The sequence below is a fragment of the Tupaia chinensis genome, unplaced genomic scaffold, assembly GCF_000334495.1.
Source record: "Tupaia chinensis unplaced genomic scaffold, TupChi_1.0 Scaffold000152_1, whole genome shotgun sequence".
Classification (NCBI taxonomy): Eukaryota; Metazoa; Chordata; class Mammalia; order Scandentia; family Tupaiidae; genus Tupaia; species Tupaia belangeri.
The window spans coordinates 1,071,158-1,090,224 of NW_006159623.1; the positions used below are offsets into that span (position 1 = coordinate 1,071,158).

At 43.1% G+C, this 19,067-nt stretch overlaps 1 protein-coding gene and 1 pseudogene across 2 annotated transcripts in view; one reads left to right on the plus strand and one right to left on the minus strand.

The window, feature by feature from the left end:
• MARCHF3 (membrane associated ring-CH-type finger 3) overlaps positions 1–19,067 on the minus strand; it is a 225,392-nt gene that overhangs the window by 107,103 nt on the left and 99,222 nt on the right. The window lies entirely within an intron of this gene.
• On the plus strand, positions 4,692–5,311 carry LOC106734588 (peptidyl-prolyl cis-trans isomerase A pseudogene; annotated as a pseudogene).

Below are 19,067 nucleotides of genomic sequence, written 5' to 3' on the forward strand. Positions count from 1 at the left end.
AGTTTGTTTTGATTTGCAAGCGAGGTCCCAGCTGAGTTTTCTCTCAGCTCCCTGCCCCTCTCCTGGGCATTTGGCCCCCTCGTGATTTCCTGAGGCCGAGCCCCGTTCTACCTCCTGTACCTGTCTAGGCCTTCCCCACGTCCTTGATCTATCACCTGGGCAGATGATTAGCTCAGTCTCCCCCCAGCTCAGTGCACTCTGCTTCCTCTGGTCTCCTCTCTCCGAAGCCAGGAGCTGAAATGCCCCAAGCTGCTTTGGCATCCGCAGCTGCACAGGTAATCCTGGCTCCTCTCTCCCGCAGGCCTCCGCCCCGACCCCGAGCAGCAGGGAGAGCACGGTGTCGGGCACACTGCTCATTCACAGACAGGCGGCCGCACATCCTGCCTGGAAATGCCCAGATAGGAGTGCTCTCCTCACCTGGTTTACACCCCATATTCCTGCATTTTCTCTTGCTGCCATCCTTCAAGGCAATTCCTAGAAGCTTTTAGGAGAAAGGAAGATCTACATGTCCGGGGGATGATGCCTGCTCTTATCACCCTGCTGGCTGCCTGGCCATATTCGGAGAAGGGCGGTTGCTTTATCAGTTGTGGCCAGGCTGCTCCCCACCTGACACAGTCACAGTGAGCGTGACTGACTGAGCTCTGCTCTTGGGCGGCATGTCCTGGGTCTGAGGCAAAGGGCAGTTACAAGGCTGCTGCGGGGATCATATGAGGCCACGGTGCTGGGGACAGTGCCACACTCACTGCACAGGGACCTTTTTTTTTTCTTTCTTTTTTTTTTTTTTTGAAGAGGTTTTTGCTATAGGGCGTGTGCACTCGCCAGAGAGACAGAAAGCGAGAAATCATCCCCCCAGGAGGGATGGCCATGCCGTGATCCCTTCTCCTCTATTCTCTTCTTAGGATCTTGGGTACTCTCACACACACGCACCCAGTGTGAGGTTAAGCAACCGGGTCCGGGACTCGAACCATGGTTTACTACATGGGAGTCCAGCGACATAGCCATTACACCAACTGCTGGTCCCAACAGGGTCCCTTTAACACAGTTGGTTAGAAGATAAATTTCTGGAGAGGGAAATATCTAGTAAATGTTACAATACATGTATTCATGACACAGAAATACCAATCTAGAAATTTATCCTATAACCAAACTCACATAAATGTGCAATATGTTTAATTACAGCATTTTTTGTCATTTTAAAAAAGGACATAAAATAAGATAAATGTCTAGGATGGCTGAACTGCTCATGCTGCACGCTTTCTCCCTCTTTCTCTGTCTCTTTCTGGTGAGTACTTGCACCTTCTGGCAAAAAGAGAGCGAGAGAAGAGAGAGAGAGGAAGAGAGAGAGAGGAGAGGTGAATTGACTTGCCCTAATATTAAGGATGCCTTCAATGTAGTATTGAATGAATAATACAGAAGTTTGTGGTAGGGGGTAGGGAGTGAATATATTTGTGACTTAAACCTCCTACAACCCTACCACAAACAGTGTGAATATTGAGGAGGGCTTGTTCCCTGTTGCAGCACACAAAGTCGTCGCCCTCAGCAGAGGCTTTTTCATAATTCAAGGCAGTATTAAATAGCAGGTATGTGGGAGAAAACTGAAGAAGCTGAGGGAGCGCCATTCTCTGACTTAGCGCAAACTACAGGGTGAGAACGGGGGATGATGGGTCAAGTAGGAGAAATACGAGGGGCTGGCTTTTGAAGAGAAAGGCTCTGGCCGTTGAGGGTTACGCGCTGGGAATTTTGTGACACTTTTATTCCGTGTGGTTGAGTTTTCCTTTCACTTTGCCTGTCCAAGCCTCGGTTTGTTTCCCAATATTTTTTGCAGCTGCATTTGTTTTGGAGGGACTGTGCACAAGTTTTGCATTCAACCTACAGGTCAAAGAGGACCAACGACAGGGAACCAGCAGTTAGCGTAATGGCTATGTCGCTGGACTCCCATATAGTCGACCGCGGTTCATGTCCCAGACCTGGTGGCTTAAAACTCACGCCAGGCGCGTGTGTGTGCGTGGCCAAGATCCCGAGAGGAGAATGGAGGAGAAGGGATTGCGGCGTGACCATCCCCCCTGGGGGGTGATTTCTCGCTTTCTGTCTCTATGTCTCTCTCTGTCTGTCTAGCAAGCGCACGCGCCCTATAGCGAAAACCTCTCAAAAAAAAAGAGGACCAACGACAGAGGCTGCTCAGAGAAACTAATCCCATTTGGGTCACCAACAGATAATCAGGTCCCTCATGGAATTGGTTCTAGGCATATTGAGAACCAAACGTTGAAGACTCCAGCAAAACTGGAGTGTATGAGGAAAAGCGATAAACCACATCTGCCCTTTGCAAAAGCAACGATCTGCCTTCATAACTATTGAGGTTCCTTTTCACAACTAGCCAATAGTGAATTAGGAAAAAAGGTGAGAGGCTCAGAGGAGAGAAGATAATTCCAGAACTTAACAGGTGTCAGAGCAGCCACAATTATACACGTTACAGAAATATGAAGTTCTAGCTCTGACTACATTAGGTGGTACAGTCATATCTATGTGGTCTGTAAAAGGAAGAATGTTTTCCTCATTGCAAATTCCGCTCACTGCCCACTTTTCTGCACAGCTCAGCCCCTGGCCCTCAAGCAGAACTGCCTTTTCTGATTGTTTCTACCTTTGGCACGCACTCTTTGGTAATATACACTGCTTCCACATCTGGTGTGACCAGCCCAGTGCGGACCTAATGGAGCAGGCCCCTGCATGGCCTTCCAGGGGTCCCAAATCCCTGCCATGTATGCAGACTATTTTTCTGGGGAGAGGGCTCTGATTCAATTATCAATGGGATGACTTCGAGATGTCAAGAATCTCTAATTTAGAAACCTGTGTGACTAGGCTAACAATGAAGATGACTTCCTCTTTAAATCAGGCCATTTTATAGAAAATCTATGGCCTTTAATCATCACTATACCCTGAACAAGAACCGTGACTAACTAGACCCCAAATGTTGTAGAATTGCCTATATTTTCTGAATCTTGATTTGCTTAATTGGTTCTGTCTGTTTCACTCCTTGTTAAGGAGTATAGTTTGAGTTTGGGATGCTAGACACTTGATAGTCATTATATTAGTCTCCTTGTTACACTGTATTCTCTCAAGTTTTAAATGTTTGGTATGCAGCCATCCATCAAACATTGAATGGTCTTGCTTCAACCAGATCACAAAAACATTAAAAAGAAAAAAAAAATGGTATTCGACTCAAGTAAAGCTAAGACTTGTGGATTCCATGCCGAGATCAGAGGAAACTTGTGAATTCTATGCTGATTGCTAATTCTACTCCGAGAGCAGGAAAAAGTCATTTATAATGGTGACAGAGAGTGGCACCAATGCCCTAAGTTTTGGTTAATCTCTCAAAAATTGAGGGGCTGACCAAAAGGGAGGAATTGATAAGCTTTATTGGCCTGAAAAAGCCTCCATCCTCCTGCTTGAGTTCCATAAGTAAAACACAACCTCGCTTGGAAGTCTGCTTCCTTAGTAAGTTGCTAAGTTGCAGCCAATCACAGCAGCCACACTTCAGTCAATCACAGACAGCCCACTTCTAAACTATGTTAATGCCGGGGCTGGCAGGTGGAGTAGTGGCTTAAGGCACTGAACTCCCACACCACCAACTGTGGTTTGGGTTCCAAACCTGGCAGCTTGCTTTCTCACTTACCCTATTTCTGGTCAAATTAAATAATAATAATAATAATAAAATTAAATGAATAATTCTTTAAAAATTATGTTAATGTAGGCAAATATCAAGCTGTAACCAATCCAATGATTTCTCTACCTCATCCCTTCACTTCTATTTTTCATATGTCATTTTCCCATTCTTGTGCATAAATGTCACCCCACCACACAGCTATCCAGAGTTCCTTGGAAGCCATTCTGGGGGCTGCCCAATTCAAATCATTTTTGCTCAATTATAGTCCACCAAATTAAAACAGCAGCAACAACAACAAGCCTGATGTGGAGCCTCTCTTAAAAAAAGTAAACTCATTGGGGCAAGGAGGTAGCACAGTGGTTAAGGTGCTAGACTCTCACATATTGACCACGGTTTGAGTTCTGGACTTGGCGACTTAAAACTCACGTCAGGAACGTGTATGTGTTTCGTGTGTCCAAAATCCTGAGAGGAGAACGGAGGAGAAGGAATTGCAACATGGTCACCCTCTAGGGGGTAATTTCTTGCTTTTTGTCTCTCTCTGTCTCACTGGTGAGCATACATGCCTTATAGCAAAAATCTCTCTCAAAAAAAATCTCATTACTGAAAATTCTGGTTACTATATATATGAAGGTAGGTGTTGCATATGAAACTTCCCTTAATAGAATATGATGTAACAGGCTATGGCCTAATCAACCTATCTATGTTTCAAGAGTACAGTCATTCCGAAGAGCTTTTCTTGAGATTACTGACTCTTACTTATTAGCCCAATATCTTCCTCCTCAACTAGATTGAATTTCTTTAGCATGGACAACATGTTTTTTGTCTTTCCAAGGTGTAGCGCAAGGCTTTGGAAGCAGTTGGTACTTTATGAAAGCCCACAATGACTGAGTATTCAGAGTACCCAGACACTGAGGCGTTTATTATTATAATCCTTATTTTATAGATAAGGAAAATGAAGTCTTACATAGATGAGCCCCCATTTTTAGAAGACTCCACACCCTTGATGTCAGCTTCTCTATACATTCTGTGAAATGAAAGAAGGCTGAAAGCCCCCGCTTTGCAGACGCCGCTGCTCGAGTGTCTCGCCCTCAACCATGGTCGACCCTTGCATGTTCTTCGACATCGCTGTTGATGGCGAGCCCTTGGGCCGCGTCTCCTTCGAGCTGTTTACAGACAAAGTTCCAAAGACAGCAGAAAAGTTCTGTGCTCTGAGCACTGGAGAGAAAGGATTTGGCTATAAGGGTTCCAGCTTTCACAGAACTATTCCAGGGTTTCTGTGCCAGGGTGGCGACTTCACACTCCATAATGGTACTGGCGGCAAGTCCGTCTATGAGGAGAAATTCGAGGATGAGAACTTCATCCCGAAACATACAGGTCCTGGCATCTTGTCCATGGCAAATGCTGGACCCAACACCAATGGTTCTCAGTTTTTCATCTGCACTGCCAAGACTGAGTGGTTGGATGGCAAGCATGTGGTCTTTGGCAAGGTGAAAGAGGGCATGAACATCGTGGAAGCCATGGAGCACTTTGGGTCTAAGAACGGCAAGACCAGCAAGAAGATCACATGGCTGACTGTGGACGACTCTAATGGATTTGACTTGTTTTCTCTTATCCACCAGACCCTTCCTTCTGTAGCTCAGGAGAGCACTCCTCCACCCCATCTGCTCGCTGTCCTGTAACCTGTGCTCTCACTGCAGCTCTTTGGGTTCCATATTTTCCTTATTCCCCTCCAAATCTAGCTGAATTGCAAAGTTAAGTTTATGATTATGAAATAAAAACTAAGTAACAAAAAAAAAAAAGAAGGCTGAAAGTGATGGCAGGTGGTGGTTATTAACACTTTCCAGCATGAAGGTAAAGAAAGGAGGTATCAGCACAGGACACGGGGCTGCACCAGAGACTCAGGCCGCCTGCCTTCCATTGAAGTACGTTTTTCATTATACTTTTCTAACTTTGAAATATTTTTTATTCAATCTTTAATAGAAATGAAAGTGAAATCCTATACACTAAATTAAACTCATTTCGCCTGTGTCTGATTCTGGGATTCCTGTGTAGAATAGTCTTGTTCATCGGCAGATCAAATTACACATGGTTGGGGACTTTTCATCATGGCCATCTGTCAAGAAAAGAAAACTGTCCTCTCCTGTGCTCCTTGTCCCATACTCAGATACCTACAGGGACTAGTAGGTAGCAGGTGGGCTGGGTGGGACCTGGGCCAGCCAAGAAGGGAGCCCACATCCATTCTGAAGGGGCGAGATGCTCCCTGACCTTAACACATCGTTGTCACTTGAGAATGTGGACCCAGGGTGACTGATCTTCAGAACGTTAGCAAAGCCAGAAACACAGATTGATGTGACTCACCGGAGTTTTAGATGTTGATGACTCTTTCGAATATTTTTAAAAACACAGTACAGGCCAAATAAAACACATCATCTATGACAGGTTGGGTCTGAGAGCCATCAATCTACAAATTTGGTTTTGTCTGGGGAACATCCAGAACCATCTTCTGGCTGATCCAGCAGATGAAGGGTGTGGCGGAGACATAAATTGAATAATTTCCATTTTTCAACTAGTTAGCATCTTTCCTGAAAGGTTGGTGAGGAAAGTGACTGAGAGAGGCCACTCTTGGTTTTAGACTGTGGATTTTAAATACGAACTCCGTGGCCCCAGAGTGAAAGTCAAGGGTGGGTGGCAACAGCTGCACGTGGCTTGCTCCCTAAGCTACCCGTCAAGCTTTCTGCGGCTCACAGGCCTGGCCTGGTGTGCACTGGCACGGGACCTCAGCCTTCTTCAAGCTGTTAGTGTGCGGCATCTGCTGAGTTTGCAGGAAAATCCACAACCCGCTGCACGTCTTCTTACATCGCACGTGCTTCTGAGGGACAGTAAATCAGCCTCCAGCGGAGAACAATGCCTGCTCGCAGGGCGTCTCTGGATAGTCAGTGCACATCGAGGAACAAAAGCTTTTCGGAAGGACAGAACCTCTCTTAGTAGGCAGGCCCGACTTTCCTTTCTAGTCAAGCCAGGCTGTGCTACACCCTAACCACATCTGCATCCACTCAGTGATCAACCATTCTAGCCCAGGAGCATCTCGGCCCCGCCCGCGGCCTGCTTCTTAGCACAACCTGAGGCTTTGACAGAGAAAAGTCACACAACTTAGCAAGGGGTGACTTCCGAGACCTTTACAAATTCGTACCCACTCCAGATCTAAGTGTTTGGAGAAAACTTCGAGTCTTACTTTCTTTAAATACATTAGTAAGTAGAGTATAAGGAAGGACATTAAGGAGAAAAACAGAGAGAGGAAAAAAAATAGTGAAATGGATGTAGAATATGAATGTATTTTGTAAGACTCAATATTAAACACAATGTTCTCTTTAAACAAAGGTGTTATCTATTAATGGTTGCATAGAAAAATATGTCATGACTTTCCTGACAATCCAATATATGTTTAGTTTGCACACACAAAATTTCTCTCCCGTCATACCAGCAAACTGATCATTTTCCAATCCTTTTTTTGAACAACAACAAAAGAAACTATCACATCGAATACCCAAGCCAACAATAACAAAGCACAGAAGTGTGGACAATATCAAATATTATGTTTGGAGTGAAACTTAGTCCTTCATAGGTTGCCAGACATAATCTTTTTTACATTTTCTAAGGAGAATACATTACTTTACTATTACAGTATTTAGAATCCCTGCACTGGCGTCTTCCCAAGACTTTTTTTTTTTCCTTTTTTCTTTCTTTTCTTTCTTTCTTTTTTTAAATCTGAGGCTGTTTCCAAACAGCACTTTCTTTTTCTCTGTTTTTATTATTTTTTTTAAAGAATGTGAATAGAAATCTTGTTTTTAAAGTCTATTTATTTATCTGTTTCATCCTTGAGAAACAGAGACAGAGAGAGAAAGAGAGACAGGGAGAAAAAGAGAGAAAGAGAGGCATAGAGAGAGAGAGAGAGACAGAGAATGCAAAACAGAACACCCAACTAGTCCCCAGCCTGTGATCCACTCCCAGTCTCAGCCAGCCCAGACTATGGGCACATGCATGCACCTGTGCGCATGTGCACCTGGTGTGCTCAGAGACATCCTGGGATGTGAAGCCAGGATCCCTCCCACATGGACCCAATTTTTTACCACTGCTCCACCACCTAGCGCCCAGATAGCATTTTCTACTTTTGTAACACCTTCTTTTCCTTCTAAGTTAACTCGATAGGTTATGCTTTTCTAAGTTTAGGTTACCTTAAACGTTTAACTTCATGACAGAGTGTGTCTGTATGCGCAAGAGAGAGACAGAGAGATAGAAGCACCCTCCACAGGGCTTGGTCCTCCAGTCTACTAGGATCCTAGGCATGTGTGAACACCTCGTATGTTTTCAGGCAAACTGGCTGTGGACTCAAACTGCAATCAACACATGGCTTCCCAGTCTGCAGTCCAGCATGCTAGTGGCCGTGCCACAGAGGCTGGGTCACCACTAACTTTTCAATGACCAGTTCCAATATGCTATAAGGACAACCCAAAGATCATGAAACCTGGTTCCACTATGCAATGTTTGCATTTTTCAAGTTTAAAAATTGTGGACCAAGATTAAATTCCTATCTTAGTGCAAATTCCGAAAGAGAACCTGTGTTCAATCTCTCCTTTTCTAGTTCACTTTTTCAGTTGCCTAAATAGATAGAAGAACCTAGATGTTAAGTAGAAAGCCCAAAAAGAAGTGATTCTCAGCGGGAACAAACAAGACAACAAAGAATCACGGGCTTTTTCTCTAAAGCAAATAAATCTGATTCTTTAAATAGAGGATCTAATTATTCTTTAAACTACTCTTCCATCTCCTAATTTGCAAGCTTTTGTACCCTCCACTGATAATTAAGGTAACCTATAAAGTAGAGTTGAATAAAGAAGTATGTTTTCTCCACACAAGACCCAAGAAGTCCACATGAATTTAATAGATAAGGTTGGATATAATTCGGGAGGTTTTTTTTTCTTTTGGTCTGGATTTTGTTTTCAGTTAAATAAATAAAGACTATTTAAGCAGGGCGTATGTACATATTTTAATTGTTTTAAATTGAGATATAATTGACAAGCCATATAATTCATAATTTGAAGTGTATTTTAGTATATTCAGAGTTGTGCAACCATCACCATAATCAATTTTAGAACATTTCACCACCCAAACCCCAAACCTATCAGCAGTCACTCCCCACTCATCTCTGTCCCCAGATTAACAGCAACCGTTAATCTATCAGGCCATCGGAAAAGTCCTGACATATTTTTCTGTGCAGAAATGCATCATGATTTTTCTGGCGACCCAATACTTTCTGTCTCGACAGGTCTCCCTATTCTGGACACTTCAAATAAATGGTATCAAAAAATATGTGGCATTTTATGTCTTTTTTTTTTTCACTTAGCACATGTTTTTAAGGTTCATCTATACACACTCCGTGTGTGTGTGTGTGTGTGTGTGTGTGTGTGTGTGATAGAAACACAAGGATCCTGAATCCTCCTTCAGGACCTGGGCAGCACTGTTCTTGCTATTAATGTTCTCACCTTCTTTAGAGAATTTGAATCACACTGGAGGTATTTGATACACTGAGTCCTGCTGCCTCTCATCTCAAATTTTCACTTGCCAGTAGGTACCTCAAACTAATTCAGTGTACACAACATAACCTCAGCATTTGCCCTTTTTGAACACAATATTCCTCTCCACGTATTCATTTTTTGTTAACGATAAAACCACCTGCCCACCATTCATTCAAGTCTAATTCATTCATCACTGTTACTAGACTAGGTCTTTCTATTCTACCTCCATGGCTTCTTTCACCTCCCTGCCTGCTTACCTCCTGCCACACCCAGCGACAGTTCCTAGCCCAGTCCCACAGCACAACGCTCAACCCCTATCTTTCCTAGACCAGGGCTGAGCCTAGACTGAAGAACTGTAGCAAAGGGCTCTGACCGAGAACAAGAAAGGGCAGAAACAGCAGGGTAGCTGGTGGTCTTGCAGAGACCCACACTGGGCTCTGGGTGATTGACAGCAAAGCTGGCTGGGGCTGGAGAGAAAGCTGACTTGAGTGGTTTGGGCCCACTTGCAGAGGTCCTGACTTAATTATTTCAGAGTTCCCCAGGTAATGCTAATGTCCAGTTCTAGAAGCTACTAGATAGCCATAGTAGCAGGGTGTAGCAGGACAAGCAGGGGTTTTCAAGTGAGAAGGCCTATGTTCAAACCTGGGTCTACCAAATGCAGCTGTGATACCTGGGGTGTAGCACCCAATCCTCCACCCTCTATTTTCTCATCTGTAACGTGGGATAAATACACCTTTACAGAAAACCTCTGAGTGCATTAGTGAGGTCAGATGTGAAGTCCAAAGTAGTGTGCCGGCACTCAGAGATGGAGGGCGGGGATATATGCTTTGTTCCCAGTTGTTATATCACTGATGTGGCTGGGTGACAACCAAGAACGATTTTGTCTGTCTCCCCAGAGGCCCACATTAGGGTGACTCCTTTGATGACAGGCAAATGGCTCAGCTGGCTGAGCAAACCGGAGACCTTACTACTGATCCTGACACAGGCACACAGCCAGGCCCCAACGTTTTATGCTGTTTACGCCTTACCACATAGGACGAGGAGCACGTGGAGGGAGTGTGGAGTGTGGGGTCAGCCCAGCTCCCTCATCATGCTTCTGCAGGAGAGCTCTGGATAAGGAACACGTGGAGGAATCACAGCCGGAGGGCAAGCGTGCTCCAGCAGCCCCCACAGGCCCCAGAAGGAGCTGGCTTTGGCCCCACAAGAATGCTGCTTTTCGGCTCATGAAGACACAGGTGATTTCTTCTGAAAAGCTGGCTTCAAGAGAAAGGGAAGGGGTGGGCAAGTGATCTGGCAGTGCCATGGTAGCTCTGTACCTATGTGGAGACAGGATCTAGTCCTCCACCCAAGACCGGGCTTTCCTGTGAGTCTGTGAGGCCACAGACTGGTCACTTCCTCAGCATAGGCTCATGTATCAGGAACAGCGACGGAGCAGCTCAGTCTAACTTAGGGCAGGGAGCTAAATATGGGAAGGCTCGAATTCTCTCGCTTGGATACCAGCAAAGGCTATCGGAAGTGTCAGCTGGCTCAGAATGCAGACCTCGTGGGGAGCTAACTTTGGACTGGAACAGCAGTGTACTCGGGGGCCCAAATCCACCCTCACCGCCAACTCTGACTTACGATGCTGGGGTCAGTCATTGAGACTCAGGAGGCTGAGGAGCCATGCCTCAACTTACTTTCCAACCATGCCCCTCACACGTCTCAGATACCTCATGGGAGGCAAGTCAGGAGGAGCCCTGGATTTTCAGAAGAGGCCTAAACCATAGCAAGACCCTGAGCAAAAGAAGGCACTGGAACTCCTTGTTCCTTTACCATTTTCTTCTCTCTCTCTCTTTTTTAATTTCCTGCTTCCTTGATATTTTCCTTATTTAATCAGTGTTGGTTACTTTTTTCAACTCCAACATTGAGAAATCAACTGGAAAATGTAGAAGCCACTATTATATGACAGAGAGAGAGAGAGAAAGAGAGAGAGAAACCTTCTTAAGCTAGGTTGTAGCAAGGTAAAATCTGCTTGTGATCTGTAGCTAACTTTACGTAGGACTAGGGCAGGGATATTAAAGGGTCTTTGAAAAGTTTGTGGGAAATATGTATTATGATAAAACCACTATGCATGGATTTCAAATTGTTTTGCACAAAAATAAACCTGTACCTTAATTCCGTTTTCAGTGAATGTAAATAAATATTTTGCTAGCAAGCACATGTACATATCACAAAGAGAGAGCACCCTCAATGGGGCATGGTCAGGCCACATTCCTTCTCCATTTCCCTATCTTGTGGAGATCTTTGGGAATACATGCTTGCTGTGTTTTTCAAGTCATCAGAGCCAGGATTTGAACCACGTTGTTGGCCATGTGGGATCAGGCTCTCTTAACCACTAAGCCACAGGGCGGACCCGTCCAGGAACTTTTTGAAGTTCTTTTACATAATGATAACATGAGATCTTACCGTTTTGGGGGTGGAGAGGGAAGACAATGTCAGGATTTCTCAGGGCATAGGATGCTACTGGTCTTTTGAGTTGTGCCATTCCCTGAGAAAGCAATGTGCCAGCTCTTAAGGAGGACAGTGCTCTGGGGTGAGCTGGGTGGACTGTTGAGGGGGAGGGGTTTGAGGAAGACTTCTGGAGATACTAAGAAACTCAATTATAAGTCAAACCAGAGTAAAGACACCTGGGAAATAAACAGGACAGGAACCCTTCCACACCAGGATGCAGACAGGGATAAAAATATGGAAAGCCAAGTAGGCCAGGCCCAGTCAAGGGGCATACACTGGAGAAAGAGTGCAGGAGGCAAAGCCTTGTGGGTTTCAAGTCGCAGGTCACAGGTTGTAGGTCAGGAGAGACTGACAAGAGAACCAGCCAGGAATCAGGGTCAATGCCTGGTCTGGGGCCTCAGGTGAAAATAGAAGGAGCTGGTGAGAGTGAGGGCTCCCAGAGCAGGCCTGAGAGCCAAGCATGCTTTTTCAATTCTTTTGAGTCACCAGTCCCTTTAGGAGCTGAAGGGAACTATAGAGCTGCTCCCCAAGAAAACATGCTGATGCTCACATAATTTTGCCTTTCACTTCTGGGGATTCAATGGTCCTGGAGAGCCAAGTCACAGACCTAGGGTTGTGAACCTCAGGCCCAGAGGATGCTCCTATGCACCGAAAGAAGAGAAGCAATACAAGAGGTACTTGGAGGATTGCTTAATCCTTTAAAGCTCTGGCAAACTGAGTGGAATAATATGAGGTCTGGCCTGAAACTGGTCTGAATTATACGTAATTTGCAGCAAAGATTAGTTAGGTACTTAAGCTGACAGTGTGTGCGTGACTCCAGTGGAAAGGCGGGGGGTGGGAGGAAGGAAGGGAAAGCGGGCAGAGGCAGCTCTGGAAAAACAAAAGAAGAAAAATTGGGAGACTTAAGGTGAGGGTTATATGGTGAGGAAATGATGTCAATTTCAACCCAAGGTGGTGAGAGGAGAAAGTTAATTCAGGAAAATGGTTAATGGTCGTGGATGATGGGGCCTTGCTACTGGGAACTACCCTTGGCTTCTGGAACATGCATTTCCTACTTAAAGCACATTATCTTTCTGAAAAAGGAAAAGATATATATTTGTGACAAGGAGCCTGTACTTACATGGGGATGATGCACCCCCTACCTTTCTTTTTTTTTTTTTTAGCAGAGGCATTGTTACTTTTCATCTAGTCATTTAATAAATATATAACCTGAGAGAAGAAGACTGAGTCCTCCACGGCAGCTGAGAACTAGTTCTTTCAGAGAATAAGAGAACTGAAGATTTTAGAAGAAGGCTGAGCTGAGGCTGGCAGGTGGCATGGTGTTAAGGGCACATGGCCTACTGCGGCTCAAGTCCTGGGCCTGGTAGCTTGCTTTCCCACATTCCTTCTCTCTCTTTCTGTCTCTCTCTCTCTCTCGCTTACTCTGTTGCTCTCTGATCAAATTTAAATAAATAAATAAAGTTAAATAACAATACTTCTAAAAAAAAAAAAAAAAAGAATACTGAGTCCTCCATGGCAGCTGAGAACTACTGCTTTCAGGAAATAAGAGAAATGATTTTTCTGCTGAGAATTTACCCTAGTAGAGCCCCTGTATCCTTCTCTCTGTCTCTCTTTCTGTCTGTCTCTGTCTTTTCATTTTAAAAATGTTTCTTTTTTTGTAAAGATTTTTAATGTAAACTATTTTCTTAGCTCTCAAGTCCTCCTTTATCTTGCTAATAATCCCCTTCTCCCCCTCCCATTTAGGAGAGGCAATAGGGGTAGGCCTTCAGAAGAAGACTGAGTCCTCCAGGGCATCTGAGAACTAGTGAGCGCACCATGTGGTTTTCATTTTCTGTTTCCTAAAATAAATAAATAAGTTCCTTTTGTCCTTTTCTTTTCTTTTCTTTTTTGTTTTGCCTCTTTATTTCCCTCTCTCTTTCTCTGTTTTCTTATCATTTTCTTTTACCTTTTCACTTTGCTGCTCAGCCTCTGTGCACTGAATGTCTAGACAGGTCTAAGAGAATCGTATTCAAACATCTGAATACTATTAGGGTCAACATATTCCTCAATTCCCCCTGAATCTGCTGCATAAAAGGAGAAAAATGGAACGACAAAGAGTTCTCAGATCATCTCTTCCTGCACGCCTCTGAATGTTCAGGTTGAACTTCTAGAAATTAGCAAGAAACAAATAAGCCGCAGATGACTAGAAATCACCGCAGAGGCACAAGAAATATGAGAAACCAAGAAAATATCTCTCCCCCGAGGAAAAAGAATAACTCCTCTCAATCCACAGATAAGAAATAAGAGTTTTTTTTAAAAAAAACAAAAACAAAAACTAAGAAAATGGCCAGCTTAATGGTAGGGACAAATCCAGAGTTGAACATTATCTTCCAGAATTTAAATGGGAAGATGATCATACCACAACAGAAGATAAAGTACAAGAGTCTGAACTTGTGAAATAGAATTTTATGACTTTTGACTAAAATATTACTGATCTTGTTCTATGCTTTGTTTTCCAGAGTTAAGAATTTTTGTCTTCTCTTGAGTTGTGGACATGTTTATGTACCTACTATTTGAACAGAATCCGAACCTGTTTTCTGGCTTTAAGCCTTATGCAAAGTTCTCTTAACATTTTTTAAATTTTAATTTATTAAAGCTAAAACTACCTTTCTTAAATTAAAAAATATATTTTAAAAATACCTAGTTAATGACCACAGCAAGCTATATAGCCTCAGGTAGGTGATACTTTATAGTATATTCATTCTATTCACAGAGTTTCATGCCTAAAATCAACATGTGTTCACATATACATATATATCAGATGAACTTGCTATTGAAAGTAGTAAGATTCATTAAGGTATTTTGTGAATCAATAAAATGTGGGAAAAAATGAAAAATGAATGGAAAGCAACTGCAGCTATCATAGACAGTGTGGGAGGAGAGTGGGTAATGGCAGAGGGTAAGAAATGGGGGGGGGAATATATATACAAGAAATAAGAAATAGAAAATTATTTGTTGATGATAACATCTATGATTAAGTCACTATACAGTGTATTCTGGATAGAAAATTGCCTTTTGTATGCTGTGATGATGTTCAGTGAAAGAATGTAAAATAAACAAACAAACAAACAACTTGATTTTTGAAAAGATGCATCCCGGAAAGTGTGGGAGGGAGAGGATTCTAGTTCAGTGTGCTATTTGCAAATTATGAGTTTGATGTGATGCTTTTGTATTAATGTTTTTTTTCCAAATATTGTGCTAGAGGACTCATGTGCTCAACAAAGATACACACACACACACACACACACACACAGAGAGAGAGAGAGAGAGAGAGAAAGCACCCTCCAAGGGGAAGGGGAATGGTCACACTGGAATCTCTTCTCTTCCATTTCTTCCTCCTTTTGGGATTTTGGGCACACACACAACACATGCACCCACAGTATTTTTCAAGCCTCTGGGTCTGGGACTTGAATCATGCAGTTAGCCAACTGGGATCTATCTGCCTTATCTACCAGGCCACAGGCTGGTCCCTGAGGAAGTCTTTTTATGCAGGTTCACTTTTAAGCTCTGATTGTGAAAATAAACTGTGCATTTTCATTTTTTCCACACACTTTGCTGGGAGAGAACCTAACCATGGGACCATTTTTCCTGCATCATTCAATTTGGTCCCTGGGTACAGAACACACAAGGGACACAGTGGGGTGAACTGACTGTCCAAGGAAACTTAAATCACACAAAACAGAGAGACAGTTTAAATCGTTAGCCAAATACGCCCTGCCTGTGAATCCATTGCAAGCACATCTACTAGAAGTAGGATTTACAGAAATATTTTCATAGTCAAATGTCCCCACAGATATGTACAACTTACTGTAACATACGCAAAATAAAAAAATGGAATTAAGGGTCAGAAGTCCTCGCGTCTGGAGCAGGCTTGAGGCTATAATGTATATGCACTCAGGCAAATTATTAAGCATTTTAGACAGAGTTCAAGTGTCCTGCCTATGAAACGAGAATAAAAATGCCATCTCCCCACCTCACATGTACCAGCATCAAATAAGAGCAGTGAGAAAAATACCAGAAATTAAAGCATTCAAAATCTCTAATATACCATATTAAATTATGTTATTGTTATAGAAAGCTAAAGATTCTTAGAAAACACTTATACTTAAAAGTTTTTCAAGCACCTAATTTATACAAAACATTGCTCTAGGTATTGTGAATTACAGAGGTGAATAAATCCTTCAAAGATCGTTATTATTTATAAAGTAAACTCATATTATAAAAATTTTTAAAAAATTTGAATTAGATGGACTTACAACCAAACAGGTAAATAAACAGTTTGACTTAGGTCAGAGTAAGTCAGGTGAACATGTGAAAAATTCTAAGTAATTTCAAAACCAGGAGATACCTAAGAATCAACATGGTAAATCTGTCTAGAAAATGTAAAGCTGGACCAGCAGTTAGTGTAATGGTTATGTCGCTGGACTCCCACGTAATCAACCACGGTTCGAGTCCTGGACCCGGTGGCTTAAACTCACGTCGGGCACGTGTGCGTGAGTGCCCAAGATCCCAAGAGGAGAATGGAGGAGAAGGGATTGCGGCGTGACCATACCCCCCTGGGGGGGGATTTCTCGCTTTCTATCTCTCTGTCTCTCTCTGTCTTTCTGGCGAGCGCACGCACCCTATAGCGAAAACCTCTCCAAAAAAATTTTAAGAAAAGAAAGAAAGAAAGAAAGGAAGGAAGAAAATGGATCAGTGGGTATAAAGTTTGAGTCAAATGGTATGAACGTGCCCTCGAGATTCACTGCTATCCAACACCGTTCTCCTTGTGTGTTCTGTACCTCAAGTCAACAATGTACAGTATACGCAAAAATTTGTGAGAAGAGTAGATTTCATGTGGTGTTCCTACCATAATAACCAAAAAGACTAACCACGGAACTCCTTCCTGATTTTCTAGCGTCTGGCGTGCTGTATGCATTTGAGATCAAGATCACATCAACTGACCTGCATTTCTGGCATGTCTACCTGCCCTATGGATTTTGGACTTCCCAACCCCCCACAACTGGGAATTTCTTAAATGAAATATTTAACACTTCCTTAAGTCAAATATCTTTCTGTCTCTCTCTTTGGAGAGCACTGCCTCATATAGAGGAAGAACGGAAGAGCCTGGGATACTCAGGTGAGAGCTATTAAGGCAGCAGTGTGAGAGCGAGCTGCCTTGCAATGTACCACTGAAACTCCAGGCTCACTGCGCAGCTGCAATGGAGACTGGGGCTTCAATTGGGGTGGAAAAGAGAGGTGAACTGAAGTCAGCCTAAGGCACACTGAGCCTGGGGGCACTCTTCCCCCTCAGCTTCCACCTACTGCTTTAGGCCCTTGCACCATGTTAGAAACCCACAATTATACTTGTGGGCAAAATCTAGGCGGACTCTATCTGTAAAGAAACTTAAACGCTGCTGGAAATTGTGCTCTATATAAGATACTGACACTAGAGGAAGCTGCATGAGGATATACAGAAATAGTAATATTTTCGTAACTTGTCTCTGAGCCTAAAATTAGTTCAGAGCCAAAAGTTAAAAAAAAAACCAAAAAACCGAAACTGAAAGAATGAGGAGGGCCAGTGTACGTGCCAACACTCTAGGTAAAGTGCCAAATATGCAGCACCCCCACATTGATAGGCACCACCCCGTGCCCATGTGAACTCCTGACTAAAATCCAGCCCATTCTCTGCGTTCATCCTAATGTGAAACTACTAGGAGACCAGCCCCCCGCACAGCATCAACATCCATGGGCCGCAGTAACAGGAAACTGGATCCCTGCATCTAACAGCGGGGGAAATCCACACCATCTATGGAGAAAAATAGAACTCAGTCTCTCATTCTTCAATAGGAATGGATAACCAAAGCTCACCACTCATATTTAAAAATAAAACAGAAGCAGCTAAGTAATTAAACATGACACCCAACTCCCAAAGAAACAGAGACAACTCAGGAAACATAAGGGAAGTTTAAAGAGAATTCATGCTGTTTCCACAGGGATTGTTCATATTTTCATCTAGCAGAACAGAGGGTCAAGATGCACTACATAAATTGTTGGGACAAGAAACTGAGGGGTAAAACTATTAATTTAAGGTGCAAAGATTATCAGTAGAATAATTAAAATAGTAACTATCAGGAAGGGTAATATAAGTGAACAAACAGCAAAGAGATAACAGTGAAAGTTTCCTTTTATTATTATTCTTATTATTATTATTACTGCATCAAGCAAGTAACCTCCTGAGCATCTATTAACAGAGAGAAATATAGCCCTGGGCAGGGACCATGGCTTTTTATTTCTGGGCTATTTTATTTCTTAAGCTATGAATGTATTATTTTCATAAAAACTTAAAAGGGGAAAAGGAAAAAAGAAAGTTTCTTCAAATATAGTCTCACAGGGATGAAAGAGGAGATTTTTAATATAGGTAACGCCCACTGACATCAACAACACACTTCACTGAATTAAAAAAAAAAGGTCTATAAAAATAGGACAAAAGGGAACGATCTCAAATGCAGATTTAGAGGCTCAAGCAGCAAAACAATTCAGAAATTTCTACGCTGACCCATTTGTCAGAAAGCAAAGAAAAGGGACCAGTAGTTAAGGGTAATGGCTATGTCACTGGACTCCCATGTAGTCGACCGTGGTTCGAGTCCCGGACCAGGTGGCTTAAACTCACACCTGGCGCGTGTGCATGCGTGCCCAAGATCCTGAGAGGAGAATGGAGGAGAAGGGATTGTGGCATGGCCATCCTCCCTAGGGGGTGATTTCTCGCTTTCTGTCTCTCTGTCTCTGTCTGGCGAGCGCACGCGCCCTATAGCAAAAACCTCTCAAAAAAAAAAAAAAAAAAAAAAAGCAAAGAAAGTTTTTTTTTTTTCTTTTACTTTTTTAAAAGATGAAAGTTAAGCCACAATTATTCTCCTTCCCTCCCACTCCCAGAAGCCACGGGTCTTATCAGCATAGGCGCTCCAGTGCACCAAATATCTAAGTGCAAGGACAGACTGGTAACTTCACCAGGCGCAGCACAGATCCATCCTGACAATTCCCTTGGCTGGGGAGTGAGATTTGTAGACTATTCAGCACTACCGTGATCTAGCAAAGCGTAAATTGTAACACATGCAGAGGAAGGGAATGTTTTACAGATAGTACCAAGTGGATATATTAATTACAACCCTTAAAGCACATCAGTGATCGTTATGAGCAGCTTCCTGTCATATTATGCTCTCATCCTCAGTTTCTCCTGCAATACTATCAACTTGCCTTTATTAAAGACGAGACCGAGTGGTACGAAGACTTGTTCCATTACTGAGTCTTCCTCTCCCTGCATCCAGGGT